Genomic DNA, 6,235 nt, shown 5'->3' on the forward strand with positions numbered 1-6,235 from the left:
GAGAAAGGACCAATGGAGCTGAGGGGTTTGCAGCCCCTTAGGACGAACAACAATATGAACTAAGTAGCCTTTATTCTTGACAGAGGACAAGCAGTTCGCCTTTGCTGGCCGTTTGGTGGCCTGGAGCCAGAACCATGGGGTTGGATTATTCCTCCAAACCCTTTACACTTGCTTGCTGTCCTGTGGGCTTTTCATTTCATCTCTGCCACCACATGGCACATCATCTCTGCCAGGGTAACCATCCTCCAAAGGTCACATGGCCATTATCACCATAGCCACCACCATCCCATGTTTTAAAAGCCACGACTGTAATCCACCCACCCTATATTCTTTGCCGAGGTCAGTTCCAGACCACACCAACCTCAGCACTGTTGCCCATAGCACATCATTGCAAGCACTCCTTAGCAACACGTCCCTTCTTCCGGTCCTTCCCACCATCACCGACTTGAGGTTTTTGTTTTGTTTTGGTGTGATTGTGAGACAGGTATCTTTGGTCTCAAGTATCCTAGGTTGGTTTCAAACTCACCATTTTAGCCAAGGGTGACCTTAAACTTCTCATCTTCCTGCCTCTATCTCCTGGGATTGCAGGCCAGTGCCACATGGCAGATTTACATGGTGCCGTGGATTGGGGCCCTGTTCATGCTATATCTTAGCAATTGAGCTGCAACCCTGTGTTGGTTACATCTGCAGCACCAGCGCCCCCTCACCGGTGCCCCCTCACCAGCCATCCACCATCTCAGCACCGTTGTTACTCTGCAGTTCCTTGAGAGAATCCACCCAACAGCTTCAGGGCTCTAGCAGATCTCCTCGGCCTCAAATTGTTGGCACTGTGCTGCCAACCACCATGGTGTGTGTGTGTGTGTGAATATTTGCAGTTTTTAAACATTTCTTTAGTTTTATTCATGTGTGTGTGAACTTGCATGCACATGTGTATACTGGGTGCATGCCGTGCTCAAGAAGGCCAGAAGAGGGTGTTGTATTCTCTGGAACTGGAGATCATATTGTGAACACATTGTGAACCGCCTGTGGGTGCTGCACACTGAACTCCAGTCCTCTGCAAGAGCAGCCAATGCCAACTGCCCAGCCTTCTCTCCAACCCTGTGCTTTATTTGCCTTTCCTTTCCTTGTCTTTTTTTTTTTTTTAAAGCAACTTGTTAATTTTTCTTTCTAAGCACCTTGTCTTTGTCTAACTTTGGCCTGGGTACTGTACTTTGCATTATTCAACTAACCCTCCAGAGAACATATTATTTCCACAAAAGAAAAAGTGGCCTTCAGAGAGAAGTTGGTTGATATTACAAAAATCATAAAACCTACTAGTTGAGGACCTAGTGTTTAAATCCAGATGCAAGCCAGATATAGACCTGAAAATCCCAGCTACTCAGCAGGCTGAGGCAGGGCCACAAGTTCAAAGCTAGTCTGAGCTACAGAGTGAGTTTGAGGTCAGCTGGGCAATTTAATGAGACCCGGGCTGGAAATAGAAAGTTAAAGAGGGCTGAAACAGTAGCTCTGCAGGGGAAGCTCTGGGTTCAACCATCAGCACTGCAAAAAAGAAAGAAGCCAACTAAGTAAAATATAGTCATAGATTCACACCCACTAGTACTAGTCGCACTTGAGGGCCTTTCTTTTTTGTCTTTCTGCCTCTTCCTCTCTTCCTTCCTTCCTTCCTTCCTTCCTTCCTTCCTTCCTTCCTTCCTTTCTTTCTTTCTTTCTTTCTTTCTTTCTTTCTTTCTTTCTTTCTTTCTTTCTTTCTTTCTTCCTTTCTTTCAAGACAGAGTCTATGTAGCCTTGGCTGTCCTGGAACTCACTCTGTAGACCAGGGTGGCCTCAAACTCAGAAATCCACCTGCCTCTGCCTCCCCAGTGCTGGGACTAAAGTTGAGGGCTATCCCCAGCTATTCTGCCACACCCACTAGGCAGAAGACAAGTTGCTGAGTTCTGGGGTATCAGTGGCTCATAGTTCTGGGCCTGTATTAGGGGCCTAGAATACACACCTGCAGCTGCAGGAGAGGGGGCCCGATTCCCCCCAGGCCTCTGGAAAGACTCTTGCTTTGCATTTCTTAGATGAGCAAGGGATACAAGATGAGTCAGAGGACTGGGACTCCTTATCCTGGAGGTGGGGTCACTGCCTTTGGAGGGGCTTGTGGTGGCTAGTCAGCCCTGCCTTCTCCAGCACACCAGTCTTAGGACTCACTATTGTAGATGAGGTTGAAACTGGTAAATGACTCCTTGGGGCCTCAGTTTTCCTGTCTGCAAAATGAGTGGGATAGACAACACGGTCCCCAAGGGAAGACAGGACGCCTCCTGCCCTTCTGTTATTGTTGGTCCCCATCCAGAGCCTCCCATCCAGTTGTCTCAAGCTCCCAGGAGAAAAAAGCAGCTCTTTGTCTTTGGTTTATTTATGTAATTTTGAAACAACGTGTTTATTGTCTCTCATGAATGGCCATACTTATTTTAAAGGCTCCATCCATACTGGCCAGCATTAGCCAAAGCACCAGCTGGGCAGATCTGTTCTGTGGCTTCCACTCACCAGGCTCCTGCTTGGTATGGGCAGCGCTCCCCTGGCCTCTTCCTTATTCCAACTGGTGTTAACATGTTCTCTGTGATGTCCCTGTCCTGAATCTGAGACCTGCTGTGCTCATCCCAGCCCCAGAGTGCAGTCTGACCATTGGTTCTGAACTCTGCTCTACTGCCTGAAGGCACTCTGGGAAAAGGGTGTGAGTCTCAGCTTGGTGGGATGTAGTCACCTAGGAGACACACCTCTAGATGGATCGGTGGTGCCAGCGAGGGCATCTTCAGAGAGGCTTAATTGAAGCAGAATGACCTACTGCGATGGGGGGTGGCACTGTGCCACGAGCTGGGGGTCCATGGTGGGGTAAACCGGAGAAAATGGGCAGAGCACCAGCATCAGTGTGCTCTGCTTCCTGACTAAGCACTATGTGATCGGCCACTTCTCACTCCCACTACACTGCCCCCATCCTGATGGACTGTATCCCTTCAAACTGCGAGCCAAAAGCAACCCTTCTCTGAGTTGCTACTGCCAGGTGCTTCATCCCAGAATAAGAAAACTGAGGTACTCCTGAGGGCATTGCACGGGCGTGCCTTTTCACCATGGTGCCTTGTCTGGGCGGCTCTGTGGAGAGCCTCCTCAATGTTCATTTCTTCAGTTGGCTGCTTTTGGCTGTGGGCCAAAACTTTCAAAGGCGTTTCCTTTTGCTTTGAATCATTCAGTCCAAACTGGTAGCCCTGGGGGGAACCACAAGCCTGTATCATTTTTTCTCAGCTGAGACATAAAAGGCTAAATGGTGATGGGGGCTGTGACTGTGTAAGGATCCATCCCTTTGTACTCAGTAAAATGACACTTTCCTCTGCATAGGGACTTTCCCATGAGAACTATGAGGTGTTCACTTTTCGTTCCGAGTGCTGATCTGACATGGGACCAACTCTGAATATCTTGGGGCCTCTGTGCACTGAGAAAGCTACACAGCCAGCGGAGGCCACATGTAGGTGTTCCTGGCAAGGATCTTTCTAGCTCTGGTATAGGAGCCCCTGGGTGACTGAGAGGGGTGCTCTTACAATCTTGTAGTCTGGGTGAATGTGTGCTGTGGGAGTTTGTAGTGGCCTTTGAGCCCCTGGAGCCTTGGGATAGTCAAGTGGTGATGCTGAGCGAATGGGAGATGGGAATAGTCCAATAAAGATACCTGAAAAGCAAGCGAGCAAACAAACAAACAAACAAATAAATATTTAAAAAAGAAAGAAAGAAAGAAAAAGAACTTTCTAAAGATTTTTGCTATTTTTTAATTCTAGGGACCAAATCCAGGGCCTCAAACATACTGCGTGTATATTCCACCACTTATATACACCTCTCTTCTCAATAAAGATCATACGGGCGTATTTTGTAGTCCTCTGTGTTAATAAGCAAGCCTTTAAAAGAATCTTTAAATTTGTTAAAGATTTCTTTTTTTAAGAGTGTGCACGTGTAGCCAGGCGGTGGTGGCGCACGCCTTTAATCCTAGCACTTGGGAGGCAGAGGCAGGCGGATTTCTGGATTCGAGGCCAGCCTGGTCTACAGAGTGAGTACCAGGACAGCTGGGGCTACAGAGAGAAACCCTGTCTCGAAAAACCAATTAAAAAAAAAAAAAAGAGTGTGCACACATGAATGCATTGCTGACAGAGGCCAGAAGAGGGAGTCAAATCCTTGGAGCTGCAACCAAAGCCTGAGCCCTGTCTCCACCTCCCAAACCCCTCCCCACCTCACCCCACTTTTAAGATATTTAACAGTTCCCTGTATACTGGGGGGGGGCTTGAAAATGGAGGTGAGCCCTTCTATGAGATGTTTGCTTATGTGTGTGTGTGTGTGTGTGTGTGATGTAGTCCAATAAGATTCACAGGAAACTCACAAAACTTTAAGAAACATTTATAGAAGTGCTGACATGTTGGACTAAACAGGACGGATTCTCTTTGCTCCTCTGACTGGAGCTTGTCTAGGGGCTTTCTAATGTGGGGTGGGGTTTGTCGCCCCCTCCTGCTCTAACTGTGGAATGGCAGTGTCTCAGGCTTCGCAGGGTGCACTGAGGAGACCAGAGGCTGTCAACCATCACTTAGTGGGCCTGCTCTGCTATCAATGGTGTACTTGGGCTGGCAGCAGCCCATCTCTGCGAACTCCCCTCACCCTTTCCATCCGGAGCAGGTTGGTTGGCTGCTCTGAGGAATAAGGTAAGAGGTTCACCGCTCTGAACACAGGTGCTGTTTGAGCCTCTGGCTTCCTCATCTGGCTAGTAGAGAAAAGAGGGATTTGCTGCTGGCCTGGGGTAAGATCCACACTTTTCTCTTGGGAGCTGTGAATTATTTATCATTTTCAGCGGCAGCCCTCTGCGTTCTGTAGTCTCAAATACCTGCTTTAATATTCAGGGGGTGGGGTGGGTAGTGTGTTGCTTTTATAAACTCCATTTTGTAAGCTCAGAGACTCAGGCCTCAAGACACTAATTTGCCAAAAACCCAGGTCCACTGAATTGTATTTTCTCTTTCTTTCTAAAAACCCCAGGACAATTTTTATTAGAGTTTCAGACTAACACCAGGCAGGCAAGCTGTAAGCCTTGGCGGCTGCCCAGGGGAGGGAGATGGAGGAAAGAAACATCAGGTGGCTTGAAAGCAGGCTCCCTGGATGGAGGTGGGGGTGGGGGGTAGCTTCAGAGAAACCGAGAAAACCCAGGGAAGACTTCTGGAGAAGAGAAAGAAGTAGTTACATGTTTTCTGAGTAACCCAGAGTGGTATAGCTCAGCTACGCAGTGGCAGCCCAGTAAGTGATGGTGAATCATGCTGGGTTTTGTTGTTGTTGTTGTTTTGTTTTGTTTTGTTTTTCAAGAGAGGGTTTTTCTGTGTAGCCCTGGCTGTCCTGGAACTCACTCTGTAGACCAGGCTGGCCTTGAACTCAGAAATCCACCTGCTTGTGCCTCCCAAGTGCTGGGATTCAAGGTGTGCGCCACCACCGCCCCGCATGAATCATGCTGTCTTATCTACCATTTTTTAAATACTGTGAATGACAGTTCCTGGAAAGAACTGCATGTTCTATGGAACCTTCTGCAAGGCTGATGAGCTGCTCAGAACTGCAGTGATGTGGAGCAGTTGGAATGTTGCAAGTCCAGAATCAAGCTATCTTGGGGCATCTTTTTGCTCCCTTAATGGCTATTTATTATACTCCTCTGCATATGACTTAACAGCTTTGTGACCATTAGGTAAATCCTTTGGAATGTATGAATAGATCTCTACCAAGCTTCCAACCAATCAAAGGGCAAAGAATGCTGGCTGCTAGCATCTGGGGCTTATGGTTGTTTTCCCTGCTTTGCCATAACCCCCTTACCTAGTGTTCCTACCAATGCCCTTGAAAAGTGCTTTGATGTATGACTTTGTTTGTTCTGTTGCTATAAAAAATCCTCAGATGGTTACCACACTCTGTAATTGGCCCCCAGAACTTAGCACAATGGACACCACGGTAGAGGTACCATTCAGATCTTAAAACCCAGCACACAGGCCTCCAATAGCTGCCAAAGTCGGAACAAAGACCCAACCCATCAAAGACCTAGTTCATCATTCCAAAAAGTCCCTAAAAGAACTAACCTTGCTTTCTGACGAGCTGGAGTGTGACAACCTGGATGTTGTTCTTGTGCATAAAAGAACAAGCCAGGGCTGTAAGGGCTTGGGCTTCATGGTTTGGGCAACTGCTTTGGGCAGCTGCCAGC

Source organism: Mastomys coucha, unplaced genomic scaffold, assembly GCF_008632895.1.
Source record: "Mastomys coucha isolate ucsf_1 unplaced genomic scaffold, UCSF_Mcou_1 pScaffold15, whole genome shotgun sequence".
NCBI lineage: Eukaryota > Metazoa > Chordata > Mammalia > Rodentia > Muridae > Mastomys > Mastomys coucha.